This window comes from Coregonus clupeaformis, chromosome 36, assembly GCF_020615455.1.
Source record: "Coregonus clupeaformis isolate EN_2021a chromosome 36, ASM2061545v1, whole genome shotgun sequence".
NCBI lineage: Eukaryota > Metazoa > Chordata > Actinopteri > Salmoniformes > Salmonidae > Coregonus > Coregonus clupeaformis.
The window spans coordinates 5137759-5154814 of NC_059227.1; the positions used below are offsets into that span (position 1 = coordinate 5137759).

Consider the following 17056-nt stretch of genomic DNA (forward strand, 5'->3'; position numbering starts at 1 on the left):
ACGGGATGGCCGGACAGCTGACTGAAGACGGGCATTTGTGCGGTTGAGTCCGTTTCTGTGGTAAAATGGACTCTTAACAACGTGATGAAACTGTGTTGCTCCTTGCTGAAACAAGCAAGGTGTTGCAGCAAACAAGTCTTCGGTTGCCTAGGCAATGCCCCCCACAATGCAGCCCAGATAGAAATAGAATGAATACAATGGTCTTGGAACCTCTAACCCTGGCAGTCTCATGGGTACTCTCGCAATGGCTGCCTGGTATTGTGATTAAATAATTTCCATGGTAATGTAGAATGTTCATTCAAATGATGTTAACTGATATGGCTAATGCAATGGAATGTCAGTTGAGTTGAATCAACAAATCACAGCACATTTTGATGGGTACACTCCCTGCTTTTACTTCCTGCTTTGCTCCAATAGAGTACCACAGTATGCTCATAATACCCATAAACCCTAGCGGTCAAGCAGGGAAATGGTTCCAATCATTTTTTTCACCATTCATTTTTAGCCAATTTATTCATTACTACATTTAGCTAACAGATAGTTAATCCAGAGATTCTTACCCTTGCCTCGATTCGGCAGTCTCATCCAGATCATCATGGCATTTGTAGTTCTTTATGATAGCCACATTCGCAGTTAATTAGCATTTCATTTTTGAGGGGTAAATACAGGCGAATATATTGTCAAAAGTCACTACGTCCGAGAGAGATTTACATGGTTATCAAAACCTAACGCCAGGGTAAGCCTATACAAAACACAGCCCTTTGAAGTGTTTCTAAAATCCCCTATGGGAAAAATGTGTGGTGGAAAAACGATTGGAACCATTTCCCTGTTTGACCGCTAGGTTTTATGGGTATTATGACAGATCCACTGTGGAGCTCTATGGGTACACTCGCAATAACAGCCAGTCCACCCATCATGCCAACACTGACTTGAATGGGGAAGCTGTTCTATTCATTATATTTCTACGGCAGCACATGCACTCAGGAGCGGAGGTGAGGGGAAAATATTCGTAAGAATAAACAAAAATACCACAACAATTGTTGTACTATTCGAATATATACACTGCTCAAAAAAATAAAGGGAACACTTAAACAACACAATGTAACTCCAAGTCAATCACACTTCTGTGAAATCAAATTGTCCACAACACTGATTGACAATAAATTGCACATGCTGTTGTGCAAATGGAATAGACAACAGGTGGAAATTATAGGCAATTAGCAAGACACCCCCAATAAAGGACTGGTTTTGCAGGTGGTGACCACAGACCACTTCTCAGTTCCTATGCTTCCTGGCTGATGTTTTGGTCACTTTTGAATGCTGGCGGTGCTTTCACTCTAGTGGTAGCATGAGACGGAGTCTACAACCCACACAAGTGGCTCAGGTAGTGCAGCTAATCCAGGATGGCACATCAATGCGAGCTGTGGCAAGAAGGTTTGCTGTGTCTGTCAGCGTAGTGTCCAGAGCATGGAGGCGCTACCAGGAGACAGGCCAATACATAAGGAGACGTGGAGGAGGCCGTAGGAGGGCAACAACCCAGCAGCAGGACTGCTACCTCCGCCTTTGTGCAAGGAGGAGCAGGAGGAGCACTGCCAGAGCCCTGCAAAATGACCTCCAGCAGGCCACAAATGTGCATGTGTCTGCTCAAATGGTCAGAAACAGACTCCATGAGGGTGGTATGAGGGCCCGACGTCCACAGGTGGGGGTTGTGCTTACAGCCCAACACCGTGCAGGACGTTTGGCATTTGCCAGAGAACACCAAGATTGGCAAATTCGCCACCGGCGCCCTGTGCTCTTCACAGATGAAAGCACACTGAGCACATGTGACAGACGTGACAGTCTGGAGACGCCGTGGAGAACGTTCTGCTGCCTGCAACATCCTCCAGCATGACTGGTTTGGCGGTGGGTCAGTCATGGTGTGGGGTGGCATTTCTTTGGGGGGCCGCACAGCCCTCCATGTGCTCGCCAGAGGTAGCCTGACTGCCATTAGGTACCGAGATGAGACCCTCAGACCCCTTGTGAGACCATATGCTGGTGCGGTTGGCCCTGGGTTCCTCCTAATGCAAGACAATGCTAGACCTCATGTGGCTGGAGTGTGTCAGCAGTTCCTGCAAGAGGAAGGCATTGATGCTATGGACTGGCCCGCCCGTTCCCCAGACCTGAATCCAATTGAGCACATCTGGGACATCATGTCTCGCTCCATCCACCAACGCCACGTTGCACCACAGACTGTCCAGGAGTTGGTGGATGATTTAGTCCAGGTCTGGGAGGAGATCCCTCAGGAGACCATCCGCCACCTCATCAGGAGCATGCCCAGGCGTTGTAGGGAGGTAATACAGGCACGTGGAGGCCACACACACTACTGAGCCTCATTTTGACTTGTTTTAAGGACATTACATCAAAGTTGGATCAGCCTGTAGTGTGGTTTTCCACTAATTTTGAGGGTGACTCCAAATCCAGACCTCCATGGGTTGATAAATTTGATTTCCATTGATAATTTTTGTGTGATTTTGTTGTCAGCACATTCAACTATGTAAAGAAAAAAGTATTTAATAAGATTATTTCATTCATTCAGATTTAGGATGTGTTATTTTAGTGTTCCCTTTATTTTTTTGAGCAGTGTATATCGTCCTTGTATCTCAAAATCATTGTAATGTGGTTAACCTTAAAAATCTAAATGAAAATTATTGAAATCTAAAAGATAAAATTTGACCAGAGTGCCCTTAGATCGTGGGAACAGGCGGCACTTGACTGTTGCGCTTGAATCAGAATGATTCAAGCGCAACAGTCAAGTGCGGCCTTTCGAGCTGTCATGTGACCGAATGCTGCTGCCAAAGCATTCACGGGTCATTACGGATAAGTTTTGGTTCCTGACACATTAAAACTAATGGTACCCTTCGCCAGCTCATATCTGTGTGAAGCTGGATTCAGCAGTGCTCTCGTCTGCATTAAAACCAAATATCGATCCAGGTTGGATGTGACAGCAGAGATGAGGTGCGGACTGTTGACCACACCCCCTGACTTTGACCATCTCCTCAGTGCTGGTGAGATAAGAGACATTATGTCGGACTAATTTGCAATTGACTGTCATAGCCCCACATTAAACGTATGTTATCGTGAGTTGAGAAGACAATCAGAAATACTGTTAGAATGTTTTTCTGCCATAGCCCCAAATAAAAAAACTAAACAGTGGCTGTTAATTACATCATTTTTTCCCACATGGTTGAGGTCGCAATAACATTTTTCACATGGTTGGGGTCGTGGACGGAAAAAGTTTGGGAACCCCTGCCCTAAAGACACATTTTCCTCAATGGTTTCCACTCTCTCGGTCACACACACACACACAGTGACCAGTTTATTAGGTACACCAACCCGTTCACGAAAATGGTTCGCTCCTACAGACAGTCAGTCATGTGGCTTGCTATATAAAGCAGGCAGACAGGCATCGAGACATTCAGCTACTGTTCGATTGAACATATTAAAATGGTCCAAACGAGTGACCTAAGCGACTTTGAGAGTGGTATGATTGTAGGTGACAGGCGCGCCGGTTCCAGTATCTCAGAAACATCCGGCCTCCTGGGCTTTTCACGCATGACAGTGTCTAGGGTTTACCCAGAATGGTGCGTCAAACAAAACACATCCAGTCAGCGGCAGTCCTGTGGGCGAAAACAGCTTGTTGATGAGAGAAGTCGAAGGAGAATGGCAAGAATCATGCAAGCTACAGATCTTCTGAGTGGCGCAGTGGTCTAAGGCACTGCATCGCAGTGCTAACTGTGCCACTAGAGATCCTGGTTCGAATCCAGGCTCTGTCGCAGCCGGCCGCGACCGGGAGACTCATGGGCGGCGCACAATTGGCACAGTGTCGTCCAGGGTAGGGGAGGGAATGGCCGGCAGGGATGTAGCTCAGTTGATAGAGCATGGCGTTTGCAACGCCAGGGTTGTGGGTTCGATTCCAACAGGGGGCCAGTATAAAAAAAAAAAATGTATTCACTAACTGTAAGTCGCTCTGGATAAGAGCGTCTGCTAAATGACGTAAATGTAAGAGGGAAACAAACAGGCAAATAACGGCGCAGTACAATAGTGCTGTGCAGAACGGCATCTTGGAACGAACACCTCGTCGGTCCTTGTCAAGGATGGGCTATTGCAGCAGACGACCACACCGGGCTCCACTCCTATCAACTATAAAAGTACACTACTTTTGACCAGGCCTACAGTAGTGCACTATATAGGAAATAGGGTGCCATTTAAGACACAGATATGAGAGATGATTGACTGCTGCTTTCTCCACAGCACTTCACTGTTAGTTATTGGAATACAGTAGCAGTATAGAGGGAGGGGGTCAAACTGATTCATTACAACTCCTCTTCAACCACTCCTGATTTCCCTGACGACACACTGCTGCTCCTACCCACAGCCAGCTGGTATAGAGGCTTCCACTGCTGCTCCTACCCCCAGCCAGCTGCTATAGAGAGGTATAGAGCGTCTCCTACCCACAGCCAGCTGGTTTAGAGAGGTATATAGCTGCGCCTACCCACAGCCAGCTGGTTTAGAGAGGTATAGAGCTGCTCCTACCCACAGCCAGCTGGTTTAGAGAGGTATAGAGCTGCTCCTACCCACAGCCAGCTGCTATAGAGAGGTATAGAGCGTCTCCTACCCACAGCCAGCTGGTATAGAGAGGTATAGAGCTGCTCCTACCCACAGCCAGCTGGTTTAGAGAGGTATAGAGCTGCTCCTACCCACAGCCAGCTGCTATAGAGAGGTATAGAGCTGCTCCTACCCACAGCCAGCTGCTATAGAGAGGTATAGAGCTGCTCCTACCCACAGCCAGCTGGTTTAGAGAGGTATAGAGCTGCTCCTACCCACAGCCAGCTGGTTTAGAGAGGTATAGAGCGTCTCCTACCCACAGCCAGCTGGTTTAGAGAGGTATAGAGCTGCTCCTACCCACAGCCAGCTGGTTTAGAGAGGTATAGAGCTGCTCCTACCCACAGCCAGCTGGTTTAGAGAGGTATAGAGCTGCTCCTACCCACAGCCAGCTGGTTTAGAGAGGTATAGAGTGTCTCCTACCCACAGCCAGCTGGTTTAGAGAGGTATAGAGTGTCTCCTACCCACAGCCAGCTGGTTTAGAGAGGTATAGAGCTGCTCCTACCCACAGCCAGCTGGTTTAGAGAGGTATAGAGCTGCTCCAGGCAGTGGCTCTCTCCCTTCATTAAAACAACTCTGCCCTCTCATCATCAAAGGGACTAGTGCTAAACTGGGCTCTGAGATTTTCATTAGAAAGTAACGTAGCGTTGTGAGGGAGGGATGCAGAGGGACATTATTCTAACTTCTCCTCTCTGTGTTTTTAATGACAAACAGCAGCTTAGATGGGATGTAACATCTTGAATCTATAAACCTCCCAGCAGCTTTCAGGATGTGTGTGTGTGTGTGTGTGTGTGTGTGTGTGTGTGTGTGTGTGTGTGTGTGTGTTTTCCAGGCCTAATGGTGTTGCGTTGGGGTTGTTGCCAAGACGCCACCAGTGAAGATCAAAGCAGGGGCTCAGGGAGAATGGCCGTCGATAGGCCGTTTAAGCACTTGAGAGGGATCGAAAGCGGCTGAGTGATTGGGTGACAAGGCAGAGAACGACAGCAGAGAGATGGGGGAGGGAGAGAGGCCATTGGTTTAGTTATGGTTGAAATAGAAGCTGAATAATGACACACACATTTACCGGGTCGAAGGTCAGACAGAAAACTATAGCAGGTCACAGCTTGGGCCACACATACACAAATGTACTTAGCACAAACACACACACTTTCAATCCTGTCTGTTCAAATATTAATTAACCCGTTCAGGCCCTGAGTAAAATAGTCTCTGTAATCTGGGAGGCACACACACACACACACACACACAGTGGCGCTGCAATGGAAAACAGACGTTTTACGGGCTCCTGACCAACTGCTATTTAGTTTTTTGTTTTTTTGCACTGAACGTTTTTGTACATAATGTTTCCACCATCGTTTCCTATGACCGAAGAAAGAGCTTCTGGACATCTGAACAGCGATCGCTAACCTCAATTTGGATGAAGATTTCTACTTCATCGAGTCGGAGGCGCAGGACACACTGCTCACCCCGGACTAGGCCCTAATTCCCGAGACCCAAAAAAGAAAAAAAGGGGGCGTAAGAGAGGCCCTGAGGAAACCACGTCGGCGAGCGCATGAACCGCCTATACCATCCCTTCTATTGGTACAATCACTGGAGAACAAACTGCACGAGCGCAGTTCGAGACGTGGATAATATACAAAATCGATTGTTTTAATGCATCGGCAGGACAGAACGCCAGCATTGGATAAGCTCAAGGGGGAGGTGTGTCTCTAGTGTTAAGGAAGTCTGGAGGTTCTGCTCGCCTGAGTTAGACTACCTCATGATAAGCTGTAGACCATACTATTTACCGAGATATACACTACCGTTCAAAAGTTTGGGGTCACTTAGAAATGTCCTTGTTTTCGAAAGGAAAGCAAATTTTTTATCGATTAAAATAACATAAAATTGATCAGAAATACAGTGTAGACATTGTTAATGTTGTAAATGGCTATTGTACCTGGAAACGGCTGATTTGTTATGGAATATCTAAATAGGCGTACAGAGGCCCATTATCAGCAACCATCAGTCCTGTGTTCCAATGGCACGTTGTGTTTGCTAATCCAAGTTTATCATTTTAAAAGGCTAATTATGTTAGCACAGCTGAAAACTGTTGTGCAGATTAAAGAAACAATAAAACTGGCCTTCTGGCCTTCTGGCCTTCTAAAGAAACAAATAACTTTCTTTTGAAACTCGTCAGTCTATTCTTGTTCTGAGAAATGAAGGCTATTCCATGCGAGAAATTGCCAAGAAACTGAAGATCTCGTACAACGCTGTGTACTACTCCCTTCACATAACAGCGCAAACTGGCTCTAACCAGAATAGAAAGAGGAGTGGGAGGCCCCGGTGCACAACTGAGCAAGAGGACAAATACATTAGTGTCTAGTTTGAGAAACAGACGCCTCACAGGTCCTCAACTGGCAGCTTCATTAAATAGTACCCGCAAAACACCAGTCTCAACGTCAACAGTGAAGAGGCGACTCCGGGATGCTGACCTTCTAGGCAGAGTTGCAAAGAAAAAGCCATATCTCAGACTGGCCAATAAAAATAAAAGATTAAAATGGGCAAAAGAACACAGACACTGGACAGAGGAAGATTGGACGACAGACAGACGAATCGATGTTTGAGGTGTTCGGATCACAAAGAAGAAAGTTTGTGAGACGCAGACCAAATGAAAAGATGCTGGAGGAGTGCTTGATGCCATCTGTCAAGCATGGTGGAGGCAATGTGATGGTCTGGGGGTGCTTTGGTGGTGGTAAAGTGGGAGATTTGTACAGGGTAAAAGGGATCTTGATGAAGGAAGGCTATCACTCCATTTTGCAACGCCATGCCATACCCTGTGGACAGCGCTTGATTGGTGCCATTTGTTGTTGCTCGACCACGAGACACTTCCGTTCAGTCTGCTAATTGCTAGTTAGCTGGCTCAGAGTAAACGTAATTGGCTATACAGTCTGATACCAGTGATGGTGTAGGCCTAGATCAGCATGTTGTTTGTGCAACAGTATATTCTAAACCAGAGAGGAATAGGAGAAGCATGAATGTTAGCTACATGAAGTAGCTAAGAGAAAACATTTAATGTAGCCAAAGATTATAGGGTCCCCTGGGAAACACTGACCAACACTTTGGTTCCTACCCTGTCACAATAAGGCCACCCTGGCATTTTCATTTGTTGCCATGTCAAACACTGTATTCAAAGTGCCCACTATTATCTTCTAACTATAGAATTAGAATAATCATTATTTTTCCATGATTCCAACAGTTCACTCAAGTGTTTAGATCTAAATCACAAGTCAAATCGCAATTGCAACATTTGGTTAAAAATAAAGCCTAGATTTTTTGCCCATATCGTGCAGCCCTGCGTGGCAGTGCGGAAATGATCTCAAATGAGGAAATGCAGAAATTGCAGAAAATAATTTTGGGTTTAAGTTTAATTGAACAGTATAAAACAATCAGAATGGAAAGAGACCCATTGAAATCACTTAGAATGTATGTGTTGCCACCCTAGGGTCACGCAGTACTCATAAAGCAAATTTAGAACTTTATTATTCAAAAACATCAAATATAGTCAAATACTGTCATACCGTAAACATTTTGAAAAATACCGTGATGTTTTGGCCATATCGCCCAGCCCTATGGCCCTGTACATCACTGTGTCCGAGCCCCCTGCAATCCAGGACCTCTATACCAGGCGGTGTCAGAGGAAGGCCCTTCAAATTGTCAAAGACTCCAGCCACCCAAGTCATAGACTGTTCTCTCTGCTACCGCACGGCAAGCAGTATCGATGCACCAAGTCTGGAACCAAAAGGACCCTGAACAGCTTCTACCCACAAGCCATAAGACTGCTAAATAGTTAGTTAAATAGTTAACAAAATAGCTACCCGGACTATCTGCATTGACCCTTTTTTGCACTAACTTTCACAACTCATCACATACACTGCTGCTACTGTATATTATCTGTCACTTAATCCTAGTTATTTCTATACATCTACCTTAACTACCTCGTACCACTGCACATGGATTTGGTACTGGTGCCCCGTGTATATAGGCAAGTTATCGTTACTCATTGTCTATTTATTATTACTTTTAGTACTTTTCTATTATTTCTCTATTATCTCCCTCTCTGCGTTGTTGGGAAGGGCCTGTAAGTCAGCGTTTCACTGTTAGTCTACACCCGTTGTTTACCAAGCATGTGATGAATAAACTTTGATTTGATTTGACACACACACACGGAGGGGCACATCCCCAGTGGGTAGTGGGGGCATGCAGATTATTTTTTCCTCTGGCTGGTTGGTTGAGCTTTGCTGTAGTTGAACCAGATGAGGTCATCTATATCGTTTACACATATCATTCTCACACATTCACGCAATCCACAGCCTGTCCTGCTAGCGGCCCATTGGCCAAGACCATGACACCATGAACGGACCTATTAACAGTGTCAGTGGCAGGATGACTTCGTGACTCGAGATCTTGGGTCTAACAACCTGCTGGGCCAGAACTTAGGTTATAGTGTCACCATGACAACAAAAGTTACATGTACTTAGCCTATGTGTTATGGAAGATCCGGCTACGGCCATTTGAATAGCTATCATCCAGAGTTTCCATCTGTCATCATCTGTTGCCAACATCCCGAGTATAAATGGATAGGGGCAATTCCACGTTAACAAAATGATGCTGAGACTCCCATTTTTGACTTAAAAAATGTATGGATGTCAAACAAAAAAATCAACGACTTTAAAGTTAAACAAACCATACAACTCCATGCACAAGGACTACGTATTTTTGTGCTGGTTTTGCCGTCATTCTGTTACCAAACTTTGCATCTGCACTGTTCAAGTAATGGTGTTATTGGTAAAATGTTCTGTGGATATTGTTAAAAGTTTGGTTTTTGCAAATCATTGGTTTTTGTTTGGCATACATTTTAAAATGAGAAATTGGAGTCTCCGTGTCACATGTTCCCTTCCGCTGCAGTTAGACACCTGCAAGACAGAGGTTTGAGGCGAGAGAAATTGGAGTCTCCGTGTCACATGTTCCCTTCCGCTGCAGTTAGACAGAGGTTTGAGGCGAGAGCACAGACCATTTTCCCTTCCGCTGCAGTTAGACAGAGGTTTGAGGCGAGAGCACAGACCATTTTCCCTTCCGCTGCAGTTAGACAGAGGTTTGAGGCGAGAGCACAGACCATTTTCCCTTCCGCTGCAGTTAGACAGAGGTTTGAGGCGAGAGCACAGACCATTTTCCCTTCCGCTGCAGTTAGACAGAGGTTTGAGGCGAGAGCACAGACCATTTTCCCTTCCGCTGCAGTTAGACAGAGGTTTGAGGCGAGAGCACAGACCATGTTCCCTTCCGCTGCAGTTAGACAGAGGTTTGAGGCGAGAGCACAGACCATTCTCCCTTCTGCTGCAGTTAGACAGAGGTTTGAGGCGAGAGCACAGACCATTTTCCTGGGATCAGAAATAGTTATACCTGCCTTAAAGCTGGGCTATCAAACTTACAAGCTTGAGTAGTCAAAGTTCTCGTTAACAAACAGGCAGCTATTGGGACACCATGCACTGTCCTAGCATGCTAAAAGTTTAATAAAAATCAACAAAAAGTTTATTCAAAACACACCAGCATAGCGCCAAGTCAACCCTCTCTCACCCATGACCATCATGGAGTGAGGAATTCATCAACGTCAGCATTTTCATCTCTGGGACTGTGGCACCCTATTCCCTATATTGTGCACTATAACATATTGGCCTTGGTCAAAAGAAGTACGCTACATAGGGAATAGGGTGCCATTTAGGACACAACACTGAGTGGATGTGAAGCAGGAAGTGTGTTGAGGAGGTCAGCCAAGAGCTTCTGCTGCTATCAGTAAATCGCTAAATCAGGAATCAAACGGCGGGCGGACTTACAGGACAACCCTGGCTTGGCAGAGACTGGGAACTTCCTTGGAAATGACTGATCCATCTGAACTGGTTCTGATTAAAAAGGCATTCTGGTGGAGATTATTCTCAGACACTGACGTCGCAGGAATGGCCTTAAAAAACAGCAATAAACCTCTTCACACAGCTGAAGATCTACTCTTGACCTCAAATTACCCACAGGGCCTCAAAAAGCCATACAAGGCCTTAGTCCAGTGTTTTTCCGCTGCATTCATTTAGCTGTGGCAAAATCATTGCCGCCACTGCAACAAAAGAATATAGAACTTTGAAAGTATCTTCAAGTGCAGTCGCAAAAAACATCAAGGAAAGGAAGACCAAGAGTTACCTCTGCTGCAGAGGATAAGTTCATTAGAGTTACCAGCCTCAAAAATCAGCAATTAACTGCACCTCAGCTTGCAGCCCAAATAAATGTTTCACAGAGTTCAAGTAACAGACACATCAACATCAACTGTTCAGAGCAGACTGCGTGAATCAGGCCTTCATGGTCAAATTTCTGCAAAGAGCAATGGACATTAGACTGGTGGAAATCTGTCCTTTGGTCTGAGGAGTCCAGATTTGAGATATTTGGTTCCAACCAGCGTGTCTTTGTGAGACGCAGAGTAGGTGAACGGATTATCTCCGCATGTGTGGTTCCCACCGCGAAGCATGGAGGAAGTGGTGTGATGGTGCTTTTCTGGTGACACTGTCAGTGATTTATTTAGAATTCAAGGCACACTTCACCAGCATGGCTACCACAGCATTCTGCAGCGATACGCCATCCCATCTGGTTTGCGCTTAGTAGGACTATCATTTGTTTTTCAACACCTCCAGGCTGTGTAAGGGCTATTTGACCAAGAAGGAGAGTGATGGAGTGCTGCATCAGATGACCTGGCCTCCACAATCAGCCAACCTCAACCAAATTGATATGGTTAGGGATGAGTTGGACCGCAGAGTGAAGGAAAAGCAGCCAACAAGTGCTCAGCATATGTGGGAACTCATTCAAGACTGTTGGAAAAGCATTCCTCATGAAGCTGGTTGAGAGAATGCCAAGAGTGTGCAAAGCTGTCATCAACGCAAAGGGTGGCTACTTTGAAGAATCTGAAATATTAAATATATTTTGATTTGTTTAACACTTTTTTGGTTACTACATGATTCCATATGTGTTATTTCATAGTTTTGATGTCATTACTATTATTCTACAATGTAGAAAATATTACAAATAAAGAAAAATCCTGGAATGAGTCGGTGTCCAAACTTTTGACTGGTACTGCATGCACACATATATATATATATTTTTTTACATCTAAGTATTTCTACCAAACATACTTTCAATAAAGCATTAACTTTTCCTCAGTAAATAGATCATCTGTCCAGGTACAACACCGTTATTTTGCTCTTTGTGCCACTGTTGCCGCCAAACCTGGCGCGAAACCTCGAGACAGATTGCTAGTCAAATGTTTGGAATACATATTAGGAACTTCGTCATTCCTCAGACCTCAACCCTCTCCTAGTCACGTCTCACCCCTCCTCCTCAACCCTCCCCTAGTCAAGTATCAACCAGTTGCATAGCGCAGTTTTGCGAAGCGTAAGGTCCGAGCAAGGGGGATAGCTAACTTCTTGCAATTCTACACATTTTGCCATGGGGCAGATAGAAAAATGTGCACTTTTACAACTAATCTCATGCTATGCTATAGCTTTGGGACACAACATCGGGAGTCTGTGTATTGATTGGACTCCCTGTGTCGTGCATCATTCTGGTGGGTGGCGACAGAAAATAACCCTACCACAATATAGCTGGCATCACCCAAAAAAGTTTCCTGTCAACAAATGCATATGTATAATCTCTATGAACTTTACTTACCAGACGTGAAATGAAATGTGTCCCTTGCTATCAAATAAACATCTGAATCAAACTTTTGTCCAAACGGCACAACTGACCTAAACGAACAAAATGTCACAAAATGTTGTCATAATATACACTACCAGTCAAAAGTTTTAGAACACCTACTCATTCAAGAGTTTTTCTTTATTTGTACATTGTAGAATAATAGTGAAGACATCAAAACTATGAAATAACACATATGGAATCATGTAGTAACCAAACAAGTTTTAAACAAATCCAAATATATTTATATTTGAGATTCTTCAAATAGCCACCCTTTGCCTTGATGACAGCTTTGCACACTCTTGGCATTCTCTCAACCAGCTTCACCTGGAATGCTTTTCCAACAGTCTTGAAGGAGTTCCCACATATGCTGAGCACTTGTTGGCTGCTTTTCCTTCACTCTGCGGTCCGACTCATCCCAAACCATCTCAATTTGGTGTAATCTCCATTGCTCGTGTTTCTTGGCCAAAGCAGGTCTCTTCTTCTTATCCTTTAGTAGTGGTTTCTTTGCAGCAATTCGACCATGAAGGCCTGATTCATACAGTTTCCTCTGAACAGTTGATGTTGGGATGTGTCTGTTATTTATTTATTTGGGCTGCAATTTCTGAGGCTGGTAACTCTAATGAACTTATCCTCTGCAGCAGATGTAAATCTGGGTCTTCCATTCCTGTGGCGGTCCTCATGAGAGCCAGTTCCATCATAGCGCTTGATGGTTTTTGCGACTGCAATAAGATGGCTGGTTTTACAGCCCTCTAACCAATTGTACTATTATGTGTGTTTTTTTGCGTTATTTGTAATCTATTCAGTACATAATGTTTCTGCCACCATCTCTTATGACCAAAAAGAGCTTCTGAAAATCAGGACAGCGATTACTCACCTCGTATTGGACGAAGATTTTTTCTTCAACGAGTCGGACGCGAAGGATATCCTACAGACACCCGACAAGGCCCAAATCCCTGTCATTCGCATGAGAAAGAGACGGAGATATCGTGGACGTAGGTCGGGGTGCCTTGTAAGGATCCGACGGCGAGCGAGTAAACTGCCTCTTCCATCAATCCTATTAGCCAATGTTCAATAATTCTAAAAAAAATTGGACGACCTAAGACTAAGGTTATCCTACCAACGGGACATTAAAAACTGTAATATTTTATGTTTCACCGAGTCGTGGCTGAACGACGACATGGACAACATACAGCTGGTGGGATATACGCTACATCGGCAGGATAGAACGGCTGACTCCGGTAAGACAAGGGGTGGTGGTCTGTGTATATTTTTAAACAACAGCTGGTGCATAAAATCTAATACTAAGGAAGTCTCTAGGTTTTGCTCGCAGGAGGTAGAGTATCTCATGATAAGCTGTAGACCACACTATTTACCAAGTTATTCTTCATCTATATTTTTCGTAGCTGTCTATCTACCACCACAAACCGTTGCTGGCACTAAGGCCGCACTCAATGAGCTGTATAAGGCCATAAGTAAACAAGAAAACGCTCATCCAGAGGCAGCGCTCGTAGTGGCCGGCGACTTTAATGCAGGGAAACTTAAATCCGTTCTACCTAATTTCTACCAGCATGTTAAATGTGCAACCAGAGGGCAAAAAAAACTTTAGACTACCTTTACTCCACACAAAGCTCTCCCTCGCCCTCCATTTGGCAAATCTGACCATAACTCTATCCTCCTGATTCCTGCTTATAAGCAAAAACTAAAGCAGGAAGCACCAGTGACTCTGTTAATAAAAAAGTGGTCAGATGATGCAGATGCTAAGCTACAGGACTGTTTTGCTAACACAGACTGGAAAATGTTCCGGGATTCTTCAGATAACATTGAGTACACCACATCAGTCACTGGCTTCATCAATAAGTGCATCGATGATGTCGTCCCCACAGTGACCGTACGTACATACCCCAACCAGAAGCCATGGATTACAGGCAACATCAGCACTGAGCTAAAGGGTAGAGCTGCCGCTTTCAAGGAGCGGGACTCTAACCCGGACGCTTATAAGAAATCCCGCTATGCCCTCCGACGAACCATCAAACAGGTAAAGAGTCAATAAAGGACTAAGATTGAATCGTACTACACCGGCTCTGACGCTCGTCGGATGTGGCAGGGCTTGAAAACTATTACAGACTACAAAGGGAAGCACAGCCGCGAGCTGCCCAGTGACACAAGCCAACCAGACGAGCTAAATTACTTCTATGCTCGCTTCGAGGCAAGCAACACTGAAGCATGCATGAGAGCATCAGCTGTTCCGGATGACTATGTGATCACGCTCTCCGTAGCCGATGTGAGTAAGACTTTTAAGCAGGTTAACATTCACAAGGCCGCTGGGCCAGACGGATTACCAGGACGTGTACTCTGAGCATGTGCTGACCAACTGGCAAGTGTCTTCACTGACATTTTCAACATGTCCCTGACTGAGTCTGTAATACCAACATGTTTCAAGCAGACCACCATAGTCCCTGTGCCCAAGGACACGAAGATAACCAGCCTAAATGACTACCAACCCGTAGCACTCACGTCTGTAGCCATGAAGTGCTTTGAAAGGCTGGTCATGGCTCACATCAACACCATTATCCCAGAAACCCCGCACGGCAAGCGGTACCGGAGCGCCAAGTCTAGGTCCAAAAGGGTTCTCAACAGCTTCTACCCCCAAGCCATAAGACTCCTGAACAGCTAATCATGGCTACCCTGACTATTTGCACTGCCCCACCCCACCCCATCCCCCTATTTTACGCTGCTGCTAGTCTTACTCACATCGGCTACGGAGAGCGTGATCACATAGTCATCCGGAACAGCTGATGCTCTCATGCATGCTTCAGTGTTGCTTGCCTCGAAGCGAGCATAGAAGTAATTTAGCTCGTCTGGTTGGCTTGTGTCACTGGGCAGCTTGCGGCTGTGCTTCCTGCATAGTAACTTTAACTACCCACATACATATTACCTCAATTACCTCGACTAGCCGGTGCCCCCGCACATTGACTCTGTACCAGTACTCCCCTGTATATAGCCTCCCTACTGTTATTTTATTTTACTACTGCTCTTTAGTTATTGGGTTTTACTTTTTTTACTTAACACTTTTTTTATTTAACTTTTTTCTTTTAAAAACGGCATTGTTGGTTAAGGGCTTGTAAGTAAGCATTTCACTGTAATGTCTACACCTGTTGTATTTGGCGCATGTGGCAAATAACATTTGATTTGAAGAAACTTTCAATGTTTTTGAAATGTTCCATATTGACTGACCTTCATGTCTTAAAGTAAATGATGGACTGTCATTTCTCTTTGCTTATTTGAGCTGTTCTTGCCATAATATGGACTTGGTCTTTTACCAAATAGGGCTATCTTCTGTATACCACCCCCCTACCTTGTCACAACACAACTGATTGGCTCAAACGCATTAAAAAGGAAATCAATTCCACAAATTAAGGCGGCACACCTGTTAATTGAAATGCATTCCAGGTGACTACCTCATGAAGCTGGTTGAGAGAATGCCAAGAGTGTGAAAAGCTGTCATCAAGGCAAAGGGTGGCTATTTGAAGAACCTCAAATATAAAATATATTTTGATTTGTTTAACACTTTTTTGGTTACTACATGATTCCATATGTGTTATTTCATAGTTTTGATGTCTTCACTACTATTCTACAATGTAGAAAATAGTTAAAATAAAGAAAAACCTAAAACCTAAAACCTTTGACCGGTCGTGTATGTGCAAACTGTTTCGATTGGGAAGCATACGGTAAGCTTAACCCTCAACAAGAGGGGTTTCCTATTGATCAAAGACTGAGACCTTTGTCCCTCCTCCCTGGAGTGCAGAACAATGTCCAGGTCTTTCTCTAATCCCATCTTTGTTTCCTCTGATGCTTGTGTGAATTTTGGGCGTACAGCTGGGGCCATGTCTTTGATATTCAGTTTCACCTCCTGGTTCTTTTGATGGATTGTTCACCAACAACAAGCAAGGATAGCTTTAGCCCTATTCACACGGGGACTAGTATTACTAGAGAACGTTGGTTATGCAATTATTACCCCAGAATGTCCATTATTTCCAGAGGACGATTCGGATGGGATTCGTTGTTTTTCAAAAGTAATTCTTTATTTTTTTCAATACATTGACCGTTATGAAGGAAGCTTGGGAGGTTTTTATTCTAAGCGTGAAGATACAGTATTTCGACATGTCCAGGTGATCGGGCCACACTCCAGCTTGGCTCCCAAGTTTCTAAACCATACCAAAAACATGTTTGGTATAGTGTCGCAAATAATATTTCAATTGAGGAAGTGTGATCCTAATCATTATTTATCGATCTGCAGTAGAGATCCTAAATGCCCCCCAAGCCTGCAGATGTGAGCTAAACAGTGCACTTAAGATGCGTTTTTAGGCTACGGACGAGAAAGTGAAAAGTCATTTCCAAAAGTTTAGCTCAGTTGGAATGCAGCTTTGCAATCTATTAAAAGCAAGGGATGCATTAAATAGGCGCAATATGTTTTTTACTAACGCATTTGGAAATGTTTTATTCAATGGCACAAAACGAATTAAAAAAACATTCACTGAGAAAGTTGATACATACAGTGAGGGGAAAAAAGTATTTGATCCCCTGCTGATTTTGTACAAGTACTAAGTCATGTTTTGCAGAGGGGGGTCAAATACTTATTTCCCTCATTAAAATG

At 44.4% G+C, this 17056-nt stretch overlaps 1 protein-coding gene across 1 annotated transcript in view; it reads right to left on the minus strand.

Annotated features, from left to right (window-relative positions):
• LOC121552519 (signal-induced proliferation-associated 1-like protein 1) overlaps positions 1-17056 on the minus strand; it is a 238837-nt gene that overhangs the window by 192879 nt on the left and 28902 nt on the right. The gene's annotated exons all lie outside the window — the stretch shown is intronic.